Source organism: Pelophylax lessonae, assembly GCF_965119305.1.
Source record: "Pelophylax lessonae genome assembly, chromosome: 1".
Classification (NCBI taxonomy): domain Eukaryota; kingdom Metazoa; phylum Chordata; class Amphibia; order Anura; family Ranidae; genus Pelophylax; species Pelophylax lessonae.
In genome coordinates this window covers 88,273,474-88,299,983 of record NC_138768.1, presented here as the reverse complement: position 1 = coordinate 88,299,983, position 26,510 = coordinate 88,273,474, and the positions used below count along the sequence as shown (strand labels likewise).

Sequence of the window (26,510 nt, the reverse complement as noted above, 5' to 3'; positions counted from 1 at the left end):
GAGAATTAAGAGGGGGTTTGGAAAGCATTGTAGGGGGGTTGGAAGGTGCAGGGGGTGGAGAGCACTGGGGGACAAGGAGCACTTGGGGGGCGAGCAGGGAAAACCATGGGGGTGGAGAGCACTGGGGGGGACAGGGAGCACTTGGGGGGGTGGGCAGGGAAAATCAGGGGGGTGGAGAGCACTGGGGGGACAGGGAGAACTTGGGGGTGGGCAGGGAAAATCAGGGGGGTGGAGAGCACTGGGGGGGACAGGGAGAACTTGGGGGTGGGCAGGGAAAATCAGGGGGGTGGAGAGCACTGGGGGGGACAGGGAGCACTTGGGGGGCGGGCAGGGAAAACCAGGGGGTGGAGAGCACTTGGGGGTTGGCAGGGAAAATCATGGGGGTGGAGTGCACTGGGGGGGACAGGGAGCACTTGGGGGGGCAGGGAAAATCAGGGGGGTGGAGAGCACTGGGGGGACAGGGAGAACTTGGGGGTGGGCAGGGAAAATCAGGGGGGTGGAGAGCACTGGGGGGACAGGGAGAACTTGGGGGTGGGCAGGGAAAATCAGGGGGGTGGAGAGCACTGGGGGGGGACAGGGAGCACTTGGGGGGCGGGCAGGGAAAACCAGGGGGTGGAGAGCACTTGGGAGTGGGCAGGGAAAATCAGGGGGGTGGAGTGCACTGGGGGGGACAGGGAGCACTTGGGGGGGGGCAGGGAAAATCAGGGGGGTGGAGAGCACTGGGGGGACAGGGAGAACTTGGGGGTGGGCAGGGAAAATCAGGGGGTGGAGAGCACTGGGGGGACAGGGAGAACTTGGGGGTGGGCAGGGAAAATCAGGGGGGTGGAGAGCACTGGGGGGGGACAGGGAGCACTTGGGGGGCGGGCAGGGAAAACCAGGGGGTGGAGAGCACTTGGGGGTGGGCAGGGAAAATCAGGGGGGTGGAGAGCACTGGGGGGGACAGGGAGCACTTGGGGGGCGGGCAGGGAAAACCAGGGGGTGGAGAGCACTTGGGGGTGGGCAGGGAAAATCAGGGGGTGGAGTGCACTGGGGGGGACAGGGAGCACTTGGGGGGGTGGGCAGGGAAAATCAGGGGGGTGGAGAGCACTGGGGGGACAGGGAGAACTTGGGGGTGGGCAGGGAAAATCAGGGGGGTGGAGAGCACTGGGGGGGACAGGGAGAACTTGGGGGTGGGCAGGGAAAATCAGGGGGGTGGAGAGCACTGGGGGGGACAGGGAGCACTTGGGGGGCGGGCAGGGAAAACCAGGGGGTGGAGAGCACTTGGGGGTTGGCAGGGAAAATCATGGGGGTGGAGTGCACTGGGGGGGACAGGGAGCACTTGGGGGGGCAGGGAAAATCAGGGGGGTGGAGAGCACTGGGGGGACAGGGAGAACTTGGGGGTGGGCAGGGAAAATCAGGGGGGTGGAGAGCACTGGGGGGACAGGGAGAACTTGGGGGTGGGCAGGGAAAATCAGGGGGGTGGAGAGCACTGGGGGGGACAGGGAGCACTTGGGGGGCGGGCAGGGAAAACCAGGGGGTGGAGAGCACTTGGGGGTGGGCAGGGAAAATCAGGGGGGTGGAGTGCACTGGGGGGGACAGGGAGCACTTGGGGGGGGGGCAGGGAAAATCAGGGGGGTGGAGAGCACTGGGGGGACAGGGAGAACTTGGGGGTGGGCAGGGAAAATCAGGGGGGTGGAGAGCACTGGGGGGACAGGGAGAACTTGGGGGTGGGCAGGGAAAATCAGGGGGGTGGAGAGCACTGGGGAGGGACAGGGAGCACTTGGGGGGCGGGCAGGGAAAACCAGGGGGTGGAGAGCACTTGGGGGTGGGCAGGGAAAATCAGGGGGGTGGAGAGCACTGGGGGGGGACAGGGAGCACTTGGGGGGCGGGCAGGGAAAACCAGGGGGTGGAGAGCACTTGGGGGTGGGCAGGGAAAATCAGGGGGGTGGAGTGCACTGGGGGGGACAGGGAGCACTTGGGGGGCGGGCAGGGAAAATCAGGGGGGTGGAGAGCACTGGGGGGGGCAGGGAGCACTTGGGGGGCGGGCAAGGAAAACCAGGGGGTGGAGAGCACTGGGGGGGGCAGGGAGCACTTGGGGGCGGGCAGGGAAAACCAGGGGGGTGGAGAGCACTGGGGGGGGCAGGGAGCACTTGGGGGGCGGGCAAGGAAAACCAGGGGGTGGAGAGCACTGGGGGGGGCAGGGAGCACTTGGGGGCGGGCAGGGAAAACCAGGGGGTGGAGAGCACTGGGGGGGGCAGGGAGCACTTGGGGGGCGGGCAAGGAAAACCAGGGGGTGGAGAGCACTGGGGGGGGCAGGGAGCACTTGGGGGCGGGCAGGGAAAACCAGGGGGGTGGAGAGCACTGGGGGGGACAGGGAGCACTTGGGGGGCGGGAGAAAGCACTGTGGGGAGCTGAAGAGCATGGGGGGGCTACAGAACATGGGGGGGTCAGCAAAAGAAGTTGTATAGGAGGGGAATGGGGCAGCTGCATATAGATGAATTGATCTTTCCCTATTCTTCCTGCAGGAGGGAGAGGAGGAGAATCAGTTATTCAGCAGGCAGCTGCAGGAAGATTAGAGAAAGATGAATTCCTCTATATGCAGCAGCCCCATCCCCCTCCTATCCAGCACACACTCTTGGGCAATGGGCAAGCACTCACCTTCTTCCCGCCGAGGCTCCGTCCCTTCTTCCCGTCAAGGCTCTGACCCCTTATTCCCGCCGCGGCTCCGCCCCCCCCCCTCCCCCGCTAGCAGCACGGACTGAAGGAGCTGCCACTGCAGCTGCCTTCACACTGCGGGATCTGTCTGAACACACAGGCAGGACACCGGCCCAGAGCGTGGCACCCGGGGCGGGCCGCCCCCCTGCCCCCCCCCCCATTGGTACGCCACTGCTTTGGAAGGATCTTACATTAATATAGGATGGCCACAACTGACAACGGATCTTGTTATTCCCAGTTACAGTATATTGTAATTCCCAGTTACATATCTGTGGTATGTTCATAGCCTGAAATAAAGCAAAAATGTCATATCTGTGTAGCACTACTCCCTTGGGAGCTGCTGGTTATGGGTTCCCCTGGGTTACCATTAGCAACAGCATGACAGTTCAACATTTTCCAAGTGATTTTGGCTCAGTCAGGAAACAATCTAGGAGCTTTGGTTTTTGTGTTTTTTTATTGAGAACTTGGATGGGAGAAGGGAATGATTGGGATACTCCAACTTGTATAACTATGCACAATTAGCTGGGATGACTGAATAATGATGAGTGCAGCTAGGCCGCTGTCAGTAGCAGTGAAGTAGTAAGAAATGAACTGTCTGAGGTAAACTGTACTGTATTGCAGAACAATCTTCAGGGCCCTTCCTGGGACCCCCTTTGTTCCTATTCTTCAGGGTCAACTACACAGCACCCCCTTTACTGTACACTTCCTGTGTGAGCTAGCTCCTCGATCCCCCTGACTTCTCTGGAGTGGCCCCCCTTCCTGGGCAGACCCTTAAGCAAACCTCCTGGTACTCATGATAGTGTTTTTCCCAAAAGACTCTGCCAGCAGCTCCACTGTCAGCACTCTGGATCCTCTGCAGCTCAGCTCCACTCCTGGTCCCTAGGCCGACTGCCTAAGACCACCTTCCTCACACCTGCAGGAGGAGAGACAGCCATCCACCTCCTCCTTGGACTTTGCTCCCACCAAAAAAGACACCCTGTCACATGTCCCCTCTGTATTTATGGTCAATCCCAGGATGCATTGCAGGAATGCCCTCCCACTGGGACTGCCATAAAACATGATGTGTCACTGGCTAGGTTTCCTCCACTGTCCAACAAGCTCCCTTATTGGATTCAGTGGGGACACTCCCTCAGACCCAGTGAATCACACCTGGAAACATGTGACAGGCAACCTAACAGATCAGGCTCCCCTGATAAGCAGAAGGAGCATAGATGCTTTTACCTAGAACCTACCTGACTAGGAGGGTGCTACATCCGTTATAGTAAATTTACATACTGGTATGTTAAAATATAGTTTTGTGAACAAAACAGCAACCCGTCTACATATCAAGCTGAAATTAATATTGCACAATACTGTAGCTTTGAAGGCCCATTCACACCAGCAGCATTAGGTTACCCATTGCACTCCTATAGAAAAAACAAGGCAAGTTGCTTTGGTGACACTGAAAAAAAGTAGCACATGTTGAATTTTTGTACATTCTAATGCACCATACATGTAGCACATCATTATGAGCGCAATGGCACACACTGTGGTGTGAATGGGCCCTGAGTTATGTCAGAGAGCTGAAAGGGACATCAGAGATAGGAGACTTTAATTGCTTTAGTCAATGCTTAACCACTTGCCAACCAGCCGCCAAAATTTTACTATGGAACTTCTGCTCTATTGCGCGAAACGACGTACCTGTCGTTTCGTGTAATAGCCATTCTGTCACAGATGAACACAGGGATCCTGTGCTCCTGCTATTCAGGAACACAGATCTCTATATTCATCTAGTAAGTACAACCCCCACACAGTTAGAAAGCATCCCCTAGCGACACAATTAACCCTTTGATCGCCCCTGGTGTTAACCCCTTCCCTGCCCTTCCTGTGTCATTAGTGGAAAATAAAATAAATAAAAATGACATAAATCTTTAACCTAGTTTGTAGACGTGATAACTTTTGCACAAACCAATCAATATACACTTATTGGGATTTTGTTTACCAGAAATATGTGGCAGAATATATATTGCCCTGAAATGATGAAAACATTTGATTTTTTAATTTTTTTTTTTTTTTTATTGGCTGTGTTTTATAGCAGAAAGTAAAATATATACAGTATATATATATATATATATATATATATATATAATTTTTTTTCCAGAATTGTTGCTCTTTTGTTGTTTAAAGCGCAAAAAAAAAAAAAAAAACCCGCAGAGGTGATCAAATACCACCAAAAGAAAGCTCTATTTGTGGGAAAAAAGGACATCAATGTTATTTGGGTACGGCATTGCACAACGGCGCTGTCAGTTAACCACCTCAATACTGGGCACTTTCACCCCCTTCCTTCCCAGACCAATTTTCAGCTTTTGGTGCTCTCGCACTTTGAATGACAATTACTCAGTCATGCTACACTGTACCCAAATGAATTTTTTATCATTTTGTTTTCACAAATAGAGCTTTCTTTTGGTGGTATTTATTCACTACTGGGCTTTTTATTTTTTTGCGATATAAGCGAATAAATAACGGAAATTTTGAAAAAAAAAACAATATTTTCTACATTTTGTTTTAAAAGAAATCCAATAAAATCAAAATTCGTCATAATTTTAGGCCAGGATGTATTCTGCTACATGTCTTTGGTAAAAAAAATCCTGATAAGTGTATGATAATAGGTTTGCGTGAAAGTTTTAGAGTCTACAAGCTAGGCTACGTATCATTGAAAATTTATCAATTCTGATGTACTGACTACCTATCTAATTTATTGAGGACCTAAAATGTCAGGACAGTACAAATACCCCCCAAATGACCCCTTTTTGTAAAGAGGACAGTCCAAGGTATTTAGTAAGGCATAGTGAGTTTTTTGATGTTGCAATATTTTTTGCCCACAATAGTTGAATGAAGTTGTAAAGAAGATTTTTTTTGTTTCCCCCACAAAATTGTCATGTTAACAAGTTATTTCTTACACATGGCATAGATAAATTTTAAACTACACCACAAAATATATTCTGCTACTCCTCCTGAGTATGGTGATACCACATGTGTGAGACTTTTCCACAACCTGGTCTCATACAGAGGCCCAACATCCAAGTAGCACTGTCAGGCGTTCTAGGAGCATAAATTACACATTTCATTTCCTGAGTACCTATCACATGTTTGAAGGCCCTGGAGCACCAGAACAAAAGAATTACCCAAAAAATGACCCAATTTTGGAAACAAAACACCCCAATGTATATTCCATGAGGCACAATGAGTCTTTTGAACGTGTCATTTTTTTCCACAAGTTTTTGGAAAATGTGTAAAGAAAATGAAAACCTATTTTTTTTTACACAAAGTTGTCAATTTATGCAATTGTTTTAACACATAGCATGTACATAGCAAAAAATGACATCCCAAAATATATTCTGCTATTCCTCCTGAGTATGGCGATACCACCTGTGTGAGACTTTTCCACAACCTGGTCTCATACAGAAGCCCAACATCCAAGTAGCACTGTCAGGCGCTCTAGGAGCATAAATTTCTCATTTCCTGAGTACCTATCACATTTTTGAAGGCCCTGGATCATTTTTTAGCCACGTGGACAGATGTGCGCTGATTCCTGGGACAGATGGGTGACAGATGTTGATCACTGGGATGTGGCAGATGTTCACTTTGACAGATGTGGCATATGATGTGCGCCAGATGATCACAGACAGATTTTGCAAATGATGTGCGCTAGATGTGGCAGATGATGTGCGCCAGATGATCACAGACAGATGTGCGCCAGATTTGGCAGATGATGTGTGCCAGATTATCCCGTACATATGTGACAGTTGATGTGCACCAGATGTGGCAGATGTGCGCCAGATGTGGCAGATAATCTGCGCCAGATGATCACGGACATATGTGGCAGATGATGTGTGCCAGATGATCACAGACATATGTGGCAGTTAATGTGCACCAGATGTGGCATATGTGCGCCAGATGTGGCAGATAATCTGCGCCAGATGATCACGAACATATGTGGCAGTTGATGTGCATCAGATGTGGCAGATGTGCGCCAGATGTGGCAGATAATCTGCACCAGATATGCGCCAGATGATCACAGACAGATGCGGCAGATGATGTGCGCCAGATGCAGCAGATGATGTGCGCCAGATGTGACAGATAATCTGCGCCAGATGTGCGCCAGATGATCACGGACATATGTGGCAGATGATGTGCGCCAGATGATCACAGACAGATGTGCGCCAGATTTGGCAGATGATGTGTGCCAGATTATCCCGTACATATGTGGCAGTTGATCTGCACCAGATGCAGCAGATGATGTGCGCCAGATGTGGCAGATAATCTGCGCCAGTTGTGTGCCAGATGATCACGGACATATGTGGCAGATGATGTGCGCCAGATGATCACAGACAGATGTGCGCCAGATTTGGCAGATGATGTGTGCCAGATTATCCCGTACATATGTGGCAGGTGATGTGCACCAGATGTGGCAGATGTGCGCCAGATGTGGCAGATAATCTGCGCCAGATGATCACGGACATATGTGGCAGATGATGTGCGCCAGATGATCACAGACATATGTGGCAGTTGATGTGCACCAGATGTGGCAGATGTGCGCCAGATGTGGCAGATAATCTGCGCCAGATGATCACGAACATATGTGGCAGTTGATGTGCATCAGATGTGGCAGATGTGCGCCAGATGTGGCAGATAATCTGCGCCAGATGATCACGGACATATGTGGCAGTTGATGTGCATCAGATGTGGCAGATGTGCGCCAGATGTGGCAGATAATCTGCGCCAGATGATCACGGACATATGTGGCAGTTGATGTGCATCAGATGTGGCAGATGTGGGCCAGATGTGGCAGATAATCTGCACCAGATATGCGCCAGATGATCACAGACAGATGCGGCAGATGATGTGCGCCAGATGCAGCAGATGATGTGCGCCAGATGTGGCAGATAATCTGCGCCAGATGTGCGCCAGATGATCACGGACATATGTGGCAGATGATGTGCACCAGATGATCACAGACATATGTGGCAGTTTATGTGCGCCAGATGTGGAAGATGTGCGCCATATGTGGCAGATAATCTGCGCCAGATGTGCGCCAGATGATCACGGACAGATGTGACAGATGATGTGCGCCAGATGCGGCAGATGATGTGCACCAGATGTGGCAGATGTGTGCCAGATGATCATGGACAGATGGGGCAGATGTGCGCTAGATGATTTGCGCCAGATGATCATGAACAGATGTGGAAGATGTTCACTGGGACAGATTTTATTTGGACAGATGTGTGACAATTGTGTTTTATTGTGTGGGCACTGTGTTTGGGGAAACTTTTGGGGACACTGTGGTTTGGGACACTTTTGGGGACACTAGCACAGGGTGATCAGTGAGTAAAGAGCAGTAAAACAGCTCTATACTCACTGATCGCCGCCTGCCAGCACCGATCCGCTCTCCTTCTCCTCACTGTGTGAGGAGAAGCAGAGCCGATCACCGTGACAACGTCTCTATTTACATCACATGACGGCTGTGATTGGACACGACCATCATGTGATCAGGAGGGCCAATCACAGAGCCCTCCTGTCGAGTGTTGGTGCTCTGTGTCCAGGGGAAACAGGCACACTGGGATCGCGCAGCTGCGTGTGCACGCAGACTCGCGATCTCCCTCCTTCTGCAGGACATTCCTGAACGTCCGTTCAGAAGGAGGAAGCTCTGAAAACTGGGAACAACACATACAATATGTTGAGGGAGACCAGGATGTAGCAAATCATTTAAACAATTACTTCTGTTCAGTTTTCTCATAAATAAATTGTACTAACAATACCAAGTTGAAGAATAATATTGATTCTAGTAATGATGGTTAATTTTTAGGATTTCTGGAGACAGAGGTAGCAGAGGAACTGCCTCGGTTAAAGCATAATAAAGAAATTGGCCCTGATGGTGTTCATCCTAAAGTTCTACGAGAACTTAGAGGTACAGTTGTTGAACCATTAACAGATATTTTTAATCAATCTCTTCTAACAGGAGAAGTTCCCCATGACTGGCAGACAGCTAATATTGTACCTATCTTTAAGAAGGGCAGAAGATAGAAGCTGGCAATCACAGGCCAGTGAGTTTAACATCAGTTGTAGTCAAGTTAATGGAATCAGTCCTGAAAAGAAGGATAATTGAACGGGTAAAAATACACAGCTTGCTTGACCCAAAGCAGCATGACTTTACTGAGGGCAGATCATATTAGACTAATCTGATTGCATTTTTTTTACTTTACTACCAATGTTTTGGACGAGGGAGGTGCTGTGCCATTGGGAGTCCACAGGGGGGGCAAGTGCCCCCCTAAAATCTCAACTTCCACTTTAAACTAGTTGTTAAGCCGCTTTATATCATCCTGTTAGGTCTGTTTAATAATCCTGTGCGCCGATTGTCTGTGTTTTAAAAAAATTAACTGTTCTTTACCCATTTTCAGAGCATCAATTGCCACTCACGTGACCCACTGGCTCTTTCCTCTCCCTGTCTGACAGCTGCCTGCAGCGGGCGGGCCCGAGGATTCCCTGCTGATGTCAGTTGGGAGGGGAGGAGGATGGAAGGGGGAGAGGCTGAGAGGAGAGAGGTGGCTGGTCACGTGAGCGGTGATTGGCGCTCTGAAAACTGGATAGATTGGCTTATGGGATAGCAGACAGGACTTAATTCTATACTTAATGACTTAACCTAAAATAAAGAGACTGAACACCAATCTGGAATTATAAAGGCCGCGGCCGTTTTAATACTTGTATAATACATTAACATACGTTAAACATAAACTTTAACCCGATCACTAAGATCCAGGTTACCAAAAATTATAAATACAACCAACCAAATTATTAAACACATAAACATCACATAAAGTGGGTAAATAGACCAAAACTCGTCCCTCTTTGCACCACGCAAAGATGACCTAACAAGCATAAACTGGCCGCGACAACCAAAGGAGAGGGGGGGAGGGGAACAAAAGCTGTCAAGTTGCCACGAAGTCCTTTCTTGAGGTGAGTGGATTCTTCATGTCCTGAGCCCCCCTTAAATACCTCACAGGCAGGCTCTAAGGCGGGAAGAAAACAAGCAAAAACCGGTTGAAAACCCTACTCTCCCTAGCTACAGAATAAGCCCCACTGCGATTGGGGCTTATTCTGACCATACATGGGCTTCCCTACCTAAATCTGCCCAGTAACTACTACCTCCCTTGAAGACCTAACTAAGATGGATTCCAAATTTCTTAACTAGCCTGTCACTATCCCATCTAGAAAAAGGGGGCTCATTCGAGCCCCTTTTTCTTTACATGGGATAGCAGACAGGACTTAATTCTATACTTAATGACTTAACCTAAAATAAAGAGACTGAACACCAATCTGGAATTATAAAGGCCGCGGCCGTTTTAATACTTGTATAATAAATTAACATACGTTAAACACAAACTTTAACCCGATCACTAAGATCCAGGTTACCAAAAATTATAAATACAACCAACCAAATTATCCAACAGACAGGAGGCTTAAGCCCTCCTGTCACCACCCCACTGTGCGGCCTGTTCGGCACAAGGGCCCAGATTGGCATTGAAGATATTGAGCCCGACATCTGAAAGGTGAACATCATCACACCTGTAAAGCCCAGCGATTCCTCCTTCCAGCTCAAAATGCCGAAAAGACAAAATGCCTGCGTTGCCTAACCATCTGGCTAAGGCTTTGTTGATCCGCCTCTGCACCTTTTCCAATGGCTTCAGGTGCGGGTTCTTAAACCAAACAAGCCGAGGAATAACCTCAGAAAAAACAATCCTCATACCAGGGTATGCGGAATGCAGGTAAACAAGGTCATCTCTAATCCTAAAGACTAAATCCAGAGACCTAAATTTACCAATGTCATTTCCCCCGAGATGAATGATCATTACATCAGGGGGGGAAAGGACCTGCAAAAGTCTGCCAATTTCAGGTAACAATTCAGCCCAACACATGCCCCTCTTACTGAACCAATGGATGCGATAAAAACGTGGATCCAAACCAATGTTCTCCGAATAAATCCTCCTCCTGGCTCTCGCACGGGCCCAATGAACAAAGGAGTGGCCAACAATCCAGATCGAGAGGCAGTGAGATCCTAAAAATTAATGACAGGTATTAGGACGAATATACGTGATATAAGCATTCGACTTCCACCTACCAATGTCCTTCAAAGCCTGAGCATTGACTCCCAACCTGGCGGCCTCAGTGGCCGCACCAATCCTAAAAGAATGCGAAGATAGCTGGGAGTGCTCCAGGTTAGAAAACTTCAGACATTTACGGAAAACGGCATTAAATTGAAACTTGGTCAACGCCTTACCCGACTGATAAATGAAAAGAGCCCCGGCAGCAGAGGACCGCAGGGCCAAAAATTTTTGTAATAACAAAACAGGGCATAGCACGGAGTGAGGGTATCGACGTAAACGGATCCATTTACCAACACCCAACTGATCCGTTTTGGAAAAACGCAGCAAAATACCTACGTCAGCCTCTCGAAGTTTGATATCGGACAACAACAGGCCGGAACCGCTACGCCCGCCATCGTGTATGAGTTCTGAAATCCTTAGCGCTCCAAAAAACATGACCGAAAAAGCCGCCTTGAAAAGTGCTGACTCATATGGAGAAAAACAAATATGCTCAGTTGCTAGACATAGTTGTTCCAAAATATGAGGAGTCACGGCCTCCCTGCGATCAGGGCGCCAATTCGCTCTCCGATAGCCTTTCAAAGCCTGTCGAACAGCAAAAAAGGCAGAGCAGGGGGGTTGATTCCCTAATTTAGTGAAAAAGGAAACACCTGCGAGTAATTTGTTTACATGAGACCAGGAATATTGTCTAGAAAATAAAAAATTTAAAAAAGACAAAACCAGATGTTCAGAAAAATTATCAGGAGATTCACCAATTGAGCATAAATGGGACAACCAAAGATCCCAGGCCGATTGATATCCGGCCAGTGTTGCTGGGGCCAGTGAAACCGCAATATTATGTGAAACCAGATTCATACAATGCCCCATAGCTGAGCCGGATAACGACAACCCACTTGATCCGCGTCTGGAAATAGCCGAAAAAATCGTTCCATCTGCAGACGAGATAAAGAATCTGCCAAATCGTTATCCTTACCAGGCACATAAGCGGCCTTTATCCATATGTTTAATTTTAAACACCGGGATACGAGGTACTGCAGAAGCTTAACAACAGGAGGGGATCTAGAAGAAAGGCAGTTAATGGCAAACATTACCCCTTTATTGTCAGTGCGAAACAGAATGCGTTTGTTCCGGAAATGGGAACCCCAAACCTTAAGGGCTACCACAATCGGGAAAAGCTCCAACAATGCGCTGTTGCGAGTGTAACCCAATTGCTTCCATCTGTCAGGCCAGGAGTCAGCACACCAATGGGTACGCCAGATGGCGGCGAAACCCACCGAGCCCGCTGAGTCAGTGGCGAGACAGAAATCCTGATTGGTGACAAACTCTTCCTGCCACACTGCTCTACCATTAAAATAAATCAGAAACTGCACCCAAACCAGCATGTCCTCCTTGATGTCGGAGGACAATCGGACGTGTGCAGTAGGCGATTTTAAACCTGAGATAGCAGCATAAAGCTTCCTAGCAAATAACTTACCCAACGGGATGATCCTAGAAGCAAAAGCTAGGAGCCCTAACAGAGACTGCATCTCCTTCAAAGTTGCCTTCTTCCTGCGAATCATCAACAATAAACAAGATTCCAACCTGTCAACCTTCTCCTGGGGCAATCTAAATTCCATTAAAACTGAATCAATGGAAATACCCAAAAACTGTACATTAGTAGAGGGCCACTCTGTCTTTTCATGTGCCAAGGGGATCCCAAACTGTTCACAAATGTCAAAAAACGTTTCAAGCAAATGCAAACAATCAGAGGATGCCGCTCTGCCCATGAACAAAAAATCGTCCAAATAATGGACAAGACAGGAAGATCCCGACTTGGTGGACACAACCCATTCTAAAAAAGTGGAAAAACATTCAAAATAAAAACATGAAAGGGAACATCACATGGGAAGGCATCTTTCAAAGAAAAAATGATTCAAAAAGAAAAAACCCAGGGAATTAAAGGAATCAGGGTGAACTGGCAGCAGGCGAAAGGCAGACTTGATGTCTGTCTTTGCCAGCAGTGCTCCCTTACCCAATCCTCGCAAAATCACCAAAGCATCCTCAAAGGAAGAATATTGCACAGATGCATCATCACCGCTGATCTCATCATTTAAAGACTCCCCAAAAGGGAACGATAAATGATGGATAAGACGATAAGTATTAGGTTCCCTCTTCTGAACAATGCCAAGAGGAGATATGCGAAAATTGGGAAACGGAGGAAAAGCAAAAGGGGCCTGCAAACCTACCCGCCCGTAGCTCCTTACATATTTTGTCCACAACCACATCCTCAAGGTAAGAAACAGATTTAAGATTATTTACCAACTTACAGCCTGTGCCTTTAAAAGTGGGCAAATAAAAACCATCGGTGAAACCCTCAAGTACTAGCGTGGCTTTCACCCTGTCGGGGTACTGACGAAGCCACGGGAGCATTGCGCATACTTTTACCGGGGTTGAGGCCTTTTGAAAAACTCCCTGCCTGCTGAGAACTCTGCATTCTCTTAAAGCACTTGGCAACTGGGTGGGAACCTGCACAAAAGGCACATTCGTGCTTATATCTGCAGGTCCCAGGCCACTTGCACTGGGAATCATTGTAACTAAAGCAAACCCCTTTCCGAAAGGAAGGAGCAGAGTTCGGCTGAGGCTGAGTAATCATAGACGGCTGTCTATTAAAATTGGGCCTCTGTGGGAGCAAAAGATCCAGCCAAAGGCTGATATCCTTGACTCCCCATTTTAAATTATGCTGCACCGCCAACTTCTGGCGGAAGGCAACGTCATAAGAAAACCAAGCCGTTCCGCCAAAGTTTTTATATGCTTCCAAGATGATATCTAGATGTTGAAAAAGACCGACACACTTGGAAGGGTGTTTCTCACACATTACTGCAGCATATATAAAAAACGCCTGCAACCAGTTGTAAAAATTCTTAGATACAGGGCGTCTCCTCTCGTCCTCGTCCTTCTTGTCCCCTTTAGAAACAAACTCCCTAGCCGAAGGCAGCAAAGAGAGCATATCAACATAGAGTCCACTCCAAATTTTCTCCTTCACAGAATCTGATAGGTGAAAACCTAGAGGGGACATTTCACAAGTCAAAGCCTCCCTGAGGCACACCTCAGGGAGATTCTGAGATTTAGCCAGGGTGACAGAGGCAGGAGGAGCCAGAGGAGAAGCTAAGCTAGATGCCGGATTAACCACCGTGCTAATTCCTAAAAGGCCACTAGATGGCGCCCACACATCTAAAGGAGAAGAAGCCTGAACCTGAGCGTCAGCAGACGCATTAGACACAGGCAGACTATCACTGTTAAGTGGCATAGAGCCGCTACCCAGTACATGAGGGGCAGTAGACAAAACCTACTTAAAGTCCTTTAAAAATCCCTGTAAAACAGCAGACATGGCTTCAGTGGCAGCTAGGGAAGACACACCCACACCCTCCCCAGAGCGCCCCATCCCGGCTAGATCAAGGCCATCTGAGGGGGCCACAACGGGGTAAATTGGGGGCACCACCTGAGGAGAGAAAAGGTTAGAAGCCTCACCTAGCCCCAGAAAGGGCGGTCGATCGCTTGGCTGTTGGTCCGGAACCGGGTGTGGAGAGCCCGCCGGCGGGGCGTGAGGCCGAACTGCCTCTTCCTTCCCTCCTCGGCGACGGGCATGGAGACTGCAACGGATCCTTCCCGGCGACGGGCGGCTCTCTTCGGGCGACGGGCGGCTCCCTTCTGGCGACGGGCGGCTCCCTTCGGGCGACTGGTGGCTCCCTCTGGGCGACGGGTGGCTCCTTCCGGGCGGCGGGTGGTGAGTAGCGACGGCGAGGCGCCCTCCTCCTCTTCGCCAGGACGACCTCCGGCCCGGTGACTACATCCGTACGCTGACTTGACCCGGCGACGCCATCCGCTCTCCCGCTTGACCCGGCGACGACATCCGCTCCTCCGCTGGATCCGGCCGCTGAAGACATCGTAGCCACAGGACGAACAGTCGCTGCCGGAGGCTCCGCTGGACTCGAGGAGGAAGACATGGCCTTGCACCGCTTAATCCAGTCTTCGGAACCCTCTTCACCGGCCCTCAATCAAGCGGCGAAGAAGACTCATCCTGAAGATCAAGGCTGGAACAGGAACAAAAGCTGTCAAGTTGCCACGAAGTCCTTTCTTGAGGTGAGTGGATTCTTCATGTCCTGAGCCCCCCTTAAATACCTCACAGGCAGGCTCTAAGGCGGGAAGAAAACAAGCAAAAACCGGTTGAAAACCCTACTCTCCCTAGCTACAGAATAAGCCCCACTGCAATTGGGGCTTATTCTGACCATACATGGGCTTCCCTACCTAAATCTGCCCAGTAACTACTACCTCCCTTGAAGACCTAACTAAGATGGATTCCAAATTTCTTAACTAGCCTGTCACTATCCCATCTAGAAAAAGGGGGCTCATTCGAGCCCCTTTTTCTTTACATTTTTATAAAACACAGACACAGGGGCACACAGGATTAATAAACACACTGTAAACAGGATATGTATATTTAAATTAAACTACAGCAGCAGGAGGGGAGGGGGCGGGCACTGACACAGGAGCAGACAGGCAGGGAGGGAGGGGGGGAGAGAGGACAGAAGAGTACAGGAGGGCTGCAGATGAAGGATGCACGTAGACTGATCATGGTATACCATGGTCAGTTTACAGAGTGGAGGACATAGCCAGGCAGCATCAGACAGGTATTTTAGGTGATAGAATGGGCCAAATTACACAGCACACGCACTATGCAGTATAACATGTTTTAAGGGAACAGGATCAATTTATTTTTATTTTTTTAAGGTTAACAAACGCTTTAAAAATAAATTATGCCATTTCCTCTTTAAAAATAAATACTCGCAAGTCGCGGCTCACGGGGTGACTGACTTTGCCTTCATGACATTGTTGAAAAGAGGGGGAGCATGGGTGACTTTAAAATAATGTCCCTCCTGAAAAAAAGTTCTGCGGACGCCCATGACTTGATCTGCACGTGTTGCACATGGTAAAGAAGGTTGTCTGCAACATACGCGTTAAGGTCATGCTGCACCTCCACCCCCAGATATTTAAATGTAGAGACCGTCCGGAGAGGGGCAAAAGGGACAACAGGAAGGGCACCCAGTCCAAGAGGAAAGAGCAGTGATTTCTCCTAATTCATGCGCACTCCAAATTGATTAATAATAGCAGATATAGCAGGGTATAGTCCGCGTAAATGGAGACACGTTCCTCCCAACCACCCATGGGCAGCCCCTGCAATGTCTTGGAGGAACGGATCAAACAGGCCATGGGTTCAATCACCATGGCAGTGGTGGACTAGATTGCCTGTCATGTTTGTATTGCTGTATTTCTCCTGGTGACCATTGTTACTGAAATTAAAAGTGAATTTTAAAAAATCGATTTTGCCATCAGAAAAGGCATAGAGAAAATGTGTGCCTAACAGCAGATTGTCCTCACTTTGGAGAAATTTTCTCTTACTTCCTGTTGTGTCTATATTACTGATAATTAAAGATTATAATAAGGCTTACCTGTAGGTAAAGTAAATATCTCCTAATTGTACACCATTTAGGACATATTTATTTTAGGAGCAGCTGGTGAAGTCGCCTCACATTGGTTACATTGGTTATATAACCACTGACTATTCATTATGGCTTATTATGATTTCAGAGTTTTTGAGGAGTTCTCCTTCATTAGATAATCAGTTGGTTTAGGTGGTCAAAGGCTTTTGATTTAGGACAGTGGAGTTTACCTCTCTGACAACCCATAGATGGAAACATTTCCCTAATCTAGTTATACTCAGTGTAATTATGTTATAGGCCTATAGGGTAACAGATACCCCAAATGTCTGTGATGTCTGTGCTGTTATACATTACATTCCCCAGAATGCTGAACTGAGAATTCTTTAAATGCAGAATTTAATCACAGTGAACCTTACTAGGTGTCTATCAGATTATATTTTTAAGGTGCATCCTTTACAAAGAAAAAGAACCAAAAGGTTAAAGTAAGGATTTCATCACCATGGCACGTAAGTAATCAAACAAGCTGTTCGGGGACATTTAGTTTAGATGAGCCACACTGCATCACTACTAAGCTTTATAAGGTATTCCTAAACTATGGGGGTTGGGACAATAGAGGAAAAAAACATTTGGAAACAAGAGGCTGTTTGGATCAAGAAATTCATACTTTTTGTCCTAAAGGTAAAAAAAAAGAGAATATGACATTTTCCATTTGATATGCTTTTTTTTGCGATTATCATTTAAATTATTTTTTTTTGTGATACATTACTGTTAAATATTTTATTTCTAATAGACTTCCACACATTTTTTAAATTACAGTACTATATTGTTTTTATATGAAGAGACAGCCAAACATGAAAAGAACTGTCCAAACGATAAAAATATTGTCGATATAGCGGAGCATGTGGCACTTCCTACAATTATTTGCACACCCACAGTAGCACCCTTTGATAGTGTAATGGTGATTTAGTATCCATAGAAAGAACTGATCGAACATACGGTAGGTGATATTCATACACAGCAGTTACAACAGCACTTATGTAGGTTATGGTTAGATACTTACCTCTAGATCCTGTGTTGCAGTTTTTGGAAAATGAGAAGCCTCAGAATGTAGTAATGTCAAGTTTCCCATTGGCTCTGACAGCATCAGTTATTTTACATATACTTGAGCAGAGTAGTGAAGCTGACACCTATTGATTAGCTGTTCTTCATGGGTGGTGCAAAGGATCCATATAATTCATTGCAATCTGTTGAACGTATTTTAGAATTGAATTATGTAATTGTTGCCTTTTGTATTTCAAAATATGTATCATCGACTTGGATATAATTCTTTCTCAACTCCAGATGACGGTGCAAGTACTGAAAACACCAACTGTATTAGTTTTAGATCCAGACAAGTGCTGAAATTTGAGTCTGGTGTTTACCATGTAAAGTAGTAGTTGAAGTTTGTTGCCTTTGCAAGTATAATGTAAAGTGCACTTGTATATGCCACTCATTTGTCCATTGTATCCTTAAAGCATGTATTTTGAAGAACTGAAAAGCTGTAAAAACATCTTTTGTTGAAAGAACTCACAATCTCTTGTAAGTCTTCTGATCACTGATGGTTCATCAATACCTTGCATTTCACTGGAGTGACACATCTTAGCATAGTAATTCCTTTATTTTTGCTTTTTTAACTATTTGTAGGATAGTTTTACCATGTGTGTGGTCTCCTACATCCATAGGAACATTGAAGAGTGACCAAATGGTTCTTTGAGTCTGCCCTTTTGTTTAACGTTTGGGTTTTTTCTTATTGTTTGTGTTTTTTTTTTTTTGTTTTTGTGGGGTCCTCCCCAAGATCCATACCAGACCCTTATCGGAGCATTCAGCTCGGCAGGTAAGGAAAGAGACAGGCAAGCACCCCTCTCCCCCTTCTGGACCATGCCAGGCCACATGCCCTCAACATGAGGGGGTGGGTGCTTTGGGGCAGGGGGAGCTCTGCGCTGATAACTAACAATGACATGGGGGACATAGTGTAAACTGAGATATATCCTACAATAAACACTGTACTTTGATCTGTGAACATTGTCAAATAAATTGAACATTGAAAGCATGTCCAAGCTTCCTATTTTTATATACTGGATATTGGAATAGCTAAAACCCTGTCATTTGTTTTATGACTGTCTTTTGAATGCCTCATCCTTTTATGACAAGCTTGCTTTGTTTTGTTACTTTGTAAGTGCATTAGCTACTGGGGGTATATCTTTGGATAATAAAGCGGTGTTTTTAGCCATGCAATATTGCCCTATGTGAGTTATTATTTCCACATGTACCACCCCTGCTTGATTGGAACCTCCTGTGGGTATACCACAAGAATTGATCCGATTGAGACGGTCCAAGTGCCGGCGGTCCTGGTTAATTCCTGTGGAGATCGTTTCTTAGCCTGTGATAGGCTGATGTTACAGGCGTTTTTTGACCAGATTTCTGGTGAGTGTTTCTGATTTGGGGGAGCACACTGGTGCGGTGGAGGGTTCGGTGTATTTAACAACATACTCACGACTTTGGATTGTCAGGAGTGAACATCCTGGGCACATTGCATGATCATATGAGCACATGGACTTTATCCCAGTGGACTGCACTTTTACCCTTTTATGTATTTAGCGCTGCTAGTGCGTTGTAGTATATCGTGTTTGTGATATTATTATATATGCACCTCCATTATATGTCTTTGTATTTATAGCAGCAGCTGTGTTAGATATATTGTTTGTATACAGCATTCATATATCTATTTATTTATTTGATTTTAAGGTACTTCATTTTAGCGCCGGTTGAGCAGGTGTCTGTAGTCCCTCGTTGTGCCCCGCTTACTTGCTCCTTTTTTGGATAGTTTAATAGCATCATTTGTGGGCTTCCTTTTTCATAGTACTACACTTTATTGACTTAATAGTTTAAAAATGTCAAAACATTGCATACAAAGTGCATAAAAAAAAAAAGAAAAAAACTTCCAAATCAAAACCCCACATTTCAACCATCCTCTTCCCATCCCTGTAGCCAATATTATTTCCTAAAAGATCAAAATATAGAGTTCAGGAATGTGTTTGGTAGAAATTGGTCAGAATCAGGGCAGTATGCGAACCCTTCAATAGACAGTAAATAGAAAGAGAGAAGACAATAATTATCTTACAATAAAAATTTTAATTTATATTATCTGAGAGACAATAGCCAGAAATATTGTTCAGTGCCTGGACAGTATGTAAGCAGCTTTGTTTGGCAAAAATATCAGGGGGAGAGATGAAACAGGTTTTATCTTGAAACAGAAATTCGAGTGTATTGTTTAAGAGGCAGTAGCCACAAATATTGTACAATTGCTGCCCTATAAATAGTTACACTATAACCACTTCCAAGTTCAACAATCTGAGCATCAGCTTGTCCAAGCTCTTTTTTACTGTAACCCCCCACCCGCCCTATTGGAAATTTCCTGGCCTGGGTTACTCCAGAGTGGTAGATTCCTATCCATAATTTCTTTTTTTATTTAACTTATTATGTTTTAAGTTTTTTTTCATATGTATACATATTTTTTTTCTGTATTTTATGGTATTGATGTGGTGTTTGCACTGCATATAGCAGAGGTCAGGCACATCTGAAATTCCTGTGCTTTTTAGCATAATCATTCTCCTCCCAAGTAATCAGCAGCCCGTTTTTTTATATTTATTTAAAGTGGTTTTAAAGGCAGAAGGTTTTTAATCTTAAAGTGATTGTAAAGACCTGTGTTTTTTTTTTTTTTTTTTTTTCAACAAATATGTTATACCTACCTCCTCTGTTCAGTTGGTTTTGCACAGGGCAGCCCGGATCCTCCTCTTCTTGGGTCCCTCTTTGCTGCTCCTGACCCCTGTCGAGTGCCCCCACAGCAAGCAGCTTGCTATGGGGCACCCGAGCCAAGCTGCAGCTGCGTGTGTCCATTCAGACACAGAGCTGCCATTTGGCCCTGCTCCCTTTCTCTCCTGATTGGCTAACTGACTTTGATTGACAGCAGTGGGAGCCAATGGCGCCGCTGTGGGTCTCAGCCAATCAGGAGGGAGAGTCCCAGGCGGCAGAGGGAATCGGGGTCATCGCTGAATAGAGGTAAGTATTGGGGGGTGCTGGGGCAGCTGCTACACACAGAAGGCTTTTTATCTAAATGCAAAGAATTCATTAGGATTAAAAACTCTCTGCCTTTACAACTCCTTTAATGTATTGTATGCATTAAGATAAATGGCTTCTGGGTGCAACTCTCTCCCTAGATCCCCCTTATACCTTCTTGAGCCCCATCTCAATCCAGTGATGTGCATGAGAGCAGTTGTTTTCTCTGGTCTCTCTCCTCTTCAGCTCACACAGCAGAGGGATCAATTGACTCCTGCTGCTGTCAATCACAGCTAGTGAGTCAATGAGGAGAGAGTGTGGGGTGGGGCTGACCCACGCTCTGTGTGCAAATGGACAATGTCCATGCACAGAAGCGCAGCTCGGGAGCGAGCCTGCTGTAATGCTCCCATAGCAAGAAGTTTGCTATTGGGGCACTCAGTGAGGGGGAGGAGTCAGGAACACTGACGGGGGCTGCTCTGTGCAAAACCATTGCACAGAGCAGGTAAGTATAACATGTTTGTTATTAAAAAAAAAAAGAGAACCTTTACCATCACTCTAATTCACTATAGTCAGGGGGCATTGGAGGCATATCTACAGGGGAAAAAAACTATGGTCATAAGTTGCCTGCTTGTTCTCAATGCAGAGCAAAGGCCAGGAGAGAGGAAATGCTATATCCAGAGAGAAGGGCATACAGCAGCAAGATTTTGCATGAGGCAGCGGTAATGTACAGTGATATCACCTGGGTCTCCCCGAAATGTAAATGCAAAGGCAGAAGTCACATTAGCAGGCGATTTGGGAGTGTGGGGGAATTTCAAAAGCGAAGACCTTCCATTTTTATTGAAGGTTGCTTACAAAAGGCCTGTTAAAGTACAACAACAAGCCCAACTCTGCTTTCTCCCTTTGCATTTTATTAGCAGCACTCCCTATGCTTTCCTTTTTTCAACTAAATCACACTGCTGATATGGCTGTTGTGACCTAACTCTTTTATAAAGTGAGTACTGGCTTATCCAAAAGCCCCCATTTTGGCAATTACGTATATGCCAGATTATAAGGGGGCTTCTATTGGCATCAAAATACTCAAGCTACTGCCTCACTTCTTCTTGGATAGGACAACAACCCACTACTGGTAGAGTGTTAGCCTTCTCCATATTGTGCCCAACTCTTTGCCATAGGCCTTCCCATGACATCCCTGGGCATTAGCTTTTATATTTAGAAGAATGGAATGTCCACACACAGTCATAGTTTCTGCACTTTACTGTAGCACTTGGAAGATACCAGTGACAAATCACTTCGTATAGACAAACTATCCAGTGTTGCTTGGCATACTTCGCCAATCACATTTAATGGATTGTCCGCAGCAGTTAAATGTGAAAACCGCACATTGCACATCACTTTTATGCCATCTTCCCTCAATGTTTCTCTCCTCTCGTTGGGAGCTTCACTGTGTCGGAACCCAGTTCCCTGCTGTCACTCTCGCTCTCACTCTCTAGGGTCATTAGTACTCACCTTTAGGCTAATACATCCAGCTCACAACTCACTTCATTGTAATTCCAGAGGCAGGACTGCTGCAGCTGCTCCTCTAGCTCAGTACACTTAATACAGGTGTCACTAGAAGTTCCTAGGGACATTAGTATGCTCCCCAGGGAATACTGGTCTGGCCTAAAAGGCCTTTTGTATTCCCAGTCCCAGTCCACTCAGACCATGTTTGGTCAGAAAGGACAACTACAGTTGGCTCTTCTGGGCTCTGAACTATCTCACCTAGGGATGTCTGCCCTACCCAGGGCTTTGGCTGTGCTGACTACATCTTTGCCTCCCTAGCCCTAACTCCTTGAGGTTCCCTCTATCCTGGCTTTTATATGGGCACTGACTACACCCATGACATCACCAAAGGAAGGACATCTCTAAAAGGGGAGCTATCACTTCTTTATAATGTTTCATCTTGCCATACTATAATGGGAACAGAGATATCTCTCTGGTTTAATATAAGAACTGTGAAAGAGTCACACCACACAAAAACAAAAGTTTTAGATTTTAGAAAAACAGACTTTTCAAAAATGAAATTAGTCATAAATGAGTCCTTATCAGACTGGTACGGATTACATGGAGTCCAGGAGAAATGGGACTACTTAAAAGGTGCATTATTGAAGGCAACAGAAAATTGCATTAGACTTGTCAGTAAAAGCAAAAAAAGGAAGAGACCACTGTGGTACTCAGCAGAAGTGGCCCAAATCATTAAAAATAAAAAGCTAGCATTTTGTAATTATAAAAAAACCCATAGCAATGAAGATAAGGAAATCTACAAGATTAGGCAGAAAGAGGCCAAGCAAGTTATAAGAACTTCTAAAGCGCAGGCAGAAGAAAAACTAGCTCAGTCTATGAAAAAGGGGGATAAGACATTCTTCAGATATATAAATGAAAAAAAGGAAATTAAAACAAGGAATAACTACATTAAAAACAAAGGACGGAAGGTATGTAGAAGAGAATAAAGGGCTAGCCGACTGCCTTAATGAATACTTCTGTTCAGTTTTTACAGAAGAAAAAGGAGAAGGACCTCCACTTGAAAGGATGACTAATGAATCGTTTGATGCATGTGTCTTTACAGAGGAAGATGTTCTAAGATTGCTGTCTAAAGTGAAGACAAATAAGTCACAGGGTCCTGATGAGATACACCCAAAATTATTAAAAGAGCTTAGTGGTGAGCTGGCAAAACCATTAACAGATTTATTTAACCAATCATTAGTAACAGGAGTCGTCCCGGAAGATTGGAAATTGGCAAATGTCGTGCCCATTCACAAGAAAGGTAGTAGGGAGGAATCGAGCAACTATAGACCAGTGAGTCTGACATCAATAGTAGGCAAATTAATGGAAACCCTATTAAAGGATAGGATTGTGGAACATCTTAAATCCCATGGATTGCAAGATGAAAAACAACATGGGTTTACTTCAGGGAGATCATGTCAAACAAATCTTATAGATTTTTTTGACTGGGTGACTAAAATAATAGACGGTGGAGGTGCAGTAGACATTGCATATCTAGATTTTAGTAAGGCTTTTGACACTGTCCCACATAGAAGACATCAATAAACTGCAGTCATTGAGCATGGACTCCCATATTGTTGAGTGGATTAGGCAGTGGCTGAGTGACAGACAACAGAGGGTTGTGGTCAATGGAGAACATTCAGAACAAGGTCATGTTACCAGTGGGGTACCTCAGGGATCTGTACTGGGACTAATTTTGTTTAACCACTTGCCTTCTGTGCACTTAAACACCCTTCCCATCCAGGCCAATTTTCAGCTTTCAGCGCTGTCACACTTTGAATGACAATTGCGCGGTCATGCTACACTGTACCCATATGAAATTTTTATCATTTTTTTCACACAAATAGAGCTTTCTTTTGGTGGTATTTAATCATCTCTGGGTTTTTTATTTTTTACAAAAAAAAAGAATAAAGACAAAAAATTTTGAAAAAAAAAAAAGTTTTTCTTATTTTCTGCGAGTAAATTTTGAAAATACATTTTTCTCCTTCACTGATGTGCGCTGATGAGGCGGCACTGATGGGCACTGATAGGCTGCACTGATGGGCACTGATGAGGTGGCACTTATGGGCACTGATGAGGTGGCACTTATGGGCACTGATGAGGAGGTACTAATATGCCGCACTGATGAGCACTGATAGGCGGCACTGATAGGCGGCACTGAGAGGCGGCACTGATGAGCACTGATAGGCGGCACTGCTGGGCACTGATAGGCGGCACTGCTGGGCACTGATAGGCGGCACTGCTGGGCACTGAGAGGTGGCACTGCTGGGCACTGACAGGTGGCACTGCTGGGCACTGAGAGGCGGCACTGATGGGCACTGATAGGCGGCACTGATGGGCACTGGCGGATGGCACTGGACACTGACGGGTGGCACTGATGAGCGGCACTGATGGGTAGCACCATCAGTGCCCACACTCAGTGCCCATAGTGCTGCCAGTCAGTGCTCATCAGTGCCTAGATGAGCAGGCACTGATGGGCACTGACTAGCAGCACTATGGGCACTGATTGTGGGCATTGATGGGGGACACTGATGGCGGGCACTGTGGGCACTGATGGGGGGGCACTGTGTGTGTGTTTTTACCTTTAGTAATCAGGGCACTGGTGATCAGTGCCCTGATTACATTCTCCTGTGTCCCCGGCGCTGTGAGGCTCCCCCTCCTTCCTCACACTGCAGGCTCCGTGTGAGGAAGGAGCGCCGGTGTAGCGTGAGAATTACCTACCCGTGAGAAAAACCTACCCCTCGTCACTTCCGGTTCACGGCACTGTATGGAATGCAGCCGTTACATTAAAACAACTGGGCTGCAATACGAATCATCTCCGCTCCTGTGGCTGTCACTTCCCTGCTCTCGGCAAGTAAATATAAAAGCGGCGGCGGGTGTATGTAAACATAAATCACGGAGACGCCAGCCGCTTTTATATTTACTTGCCGAGAGCAGGGAAGTGACAGCCACATGAGCGGAGATGATTCGTATTGCAACCCCGCTGTTTTATTTAACCGACGCGTGGGTAGGTTTTTTCCACGGTACACCGTCCTATTTCCATACTAGTGCGCATGCGCACTAGTCAGCTCCTCTGTCGTCCCTTTAGGTATCCGGCCCTGTGAGCATGCGCACTGCTGCGCTGCTCAGCTGTTCCTGGCCGGAAGTGACGAGGGGTAGGTAATTCTCACGGGGTAGGTAATTCTCACGGAACACCGGCGATGAGAGATGATCTCATATGTTTACATATGAGATCATCGCTCATTGGACGGCCAGATCACGTGGTGAATGGCCGCTGTGATTGGCCATTCACCACGATCTGTGATCGGCCGTGTCCAAGGGACACGGCCGACACAGATTTTCCCCGCAGCGCGCTCGCGGGAGCGCGCTGGGGGCGTGTCACTGGGAGGCCGTTTAAAAACGGCCTCCCGAAAATTCGAGTCCGCGCTGCAGCCGCATATAGGCTGTAGCGCGGATGTGGGGTGGTTAATATCTTCATAAGTGATATTGCAAAAGGCCTCGATGGTAAGGTTTGTCTTTTTGCTGATGACACAAAGATATGTAACAGGGTTGATGTTCCTGGAGGGAAACGCCAAATGGAAAAGGATTTAGGAAAACTAGAAGAATGGTCAGAACTCTGGCAACTGAAATTTAATGTGGATAAGTGCAAGATAATGCACCTGGGATGTAAAAACCCAAGGGCAGAATATAGAATATTTGACACAGTCCTGACCTCAGTATCTGAGGAAAGGGATTTAGGAGTAATTATTTCAGAAGACTTAAAGGTGGGAAGACAATGTAATAGAGCAGCACGAAATGCCAGCAGAATGCTTGGATGTATAGGGAGAGGTATAAGCAGTAGAAAGAGAGAAGTGCTTATGCCGCTGTACAGAACACTGGTGAGACCTCACTTGGAGTATTGTGCGCAGTACTGGAGGCCATATCTCCAGAAGGATATAGATACTCTGGAGAGAGTTCAGAGAAGAGCTACTAAACTAGTACATGGATTGCAGGAAAAAACTTACCAGGAAAGGTTAAAGGACCTTAACATGTATAGCTTGGAAGAAAGAAGAGACAGAGGGGATATGATAGAAACTTTTAAATACATAAAGGGAATCAACTCGGTAAAGGAGGAGAGCATATTTAAAAGAAGAAAAACTACCACAAGAGGACACAGTTTTAAATTAGAGGGGCAAAGGTTTAAAAGTAATATGAGGAAGTATTACTTTACTGAGAGAGTAGTGGATGCATGGAATAACCTTCCTGCAGAAGTGGTAGCTGCAAATACAGTGAAGGAGTTTAAGCATGCATGGGATAGGCATAAGGCTATCCTTCATATAAGATAGGGCCAGGGACTATTCATAGGATTCAGATATATTGGGCAGACTAGATGGGCCAAATGGTTCTTATCTGCCGACACATTCTATGTTTCTATGTTTCTATGTTTCTATATCTAATGACCAACTAGCTAACCGCACTTGCTTACAAGCTGACCTAAGTTCAGAAGCCAGGCAGTATAGTAGGGTTAAAAAGATCGGCCTGATGATTGCCTGCATTAATTGGCAAGGTCTGCAAACCTCAAGCATGC

The 26,510-nt window shown here is 46.4% G+C and overlaps 1 protein-coding gene across 2 annotated transcripts in view; it reads left to right on the top strand.

Annotated features, from left to right (window-relative positions):
- Positions 1 to 26,510, top strand: part of HMGCS1 (3-hydroxy-3-methylglutaryl-CoA synthase 1) — a 367,459-nt gene that overhangs the window by 245,847 nt on the left and 95,102 nt on the right. Inside the window, exon 1 of one of the 2 annotated variants that reach the window (XM_082251657.1) lies at positions 16,858 to 16,987. The exons of the other annotated variant lie outside the window; for it this stretch is intronic. The gene's annotated coding sequence lies outside the window, so the exon portion shown is untranslated. Of the gene's footprint in view, positions 1 to 16,857; positions 16,988 to 26,510 lie in introns of those variants that run through there. 2 annotated transcript variants of the gene reach the window in all.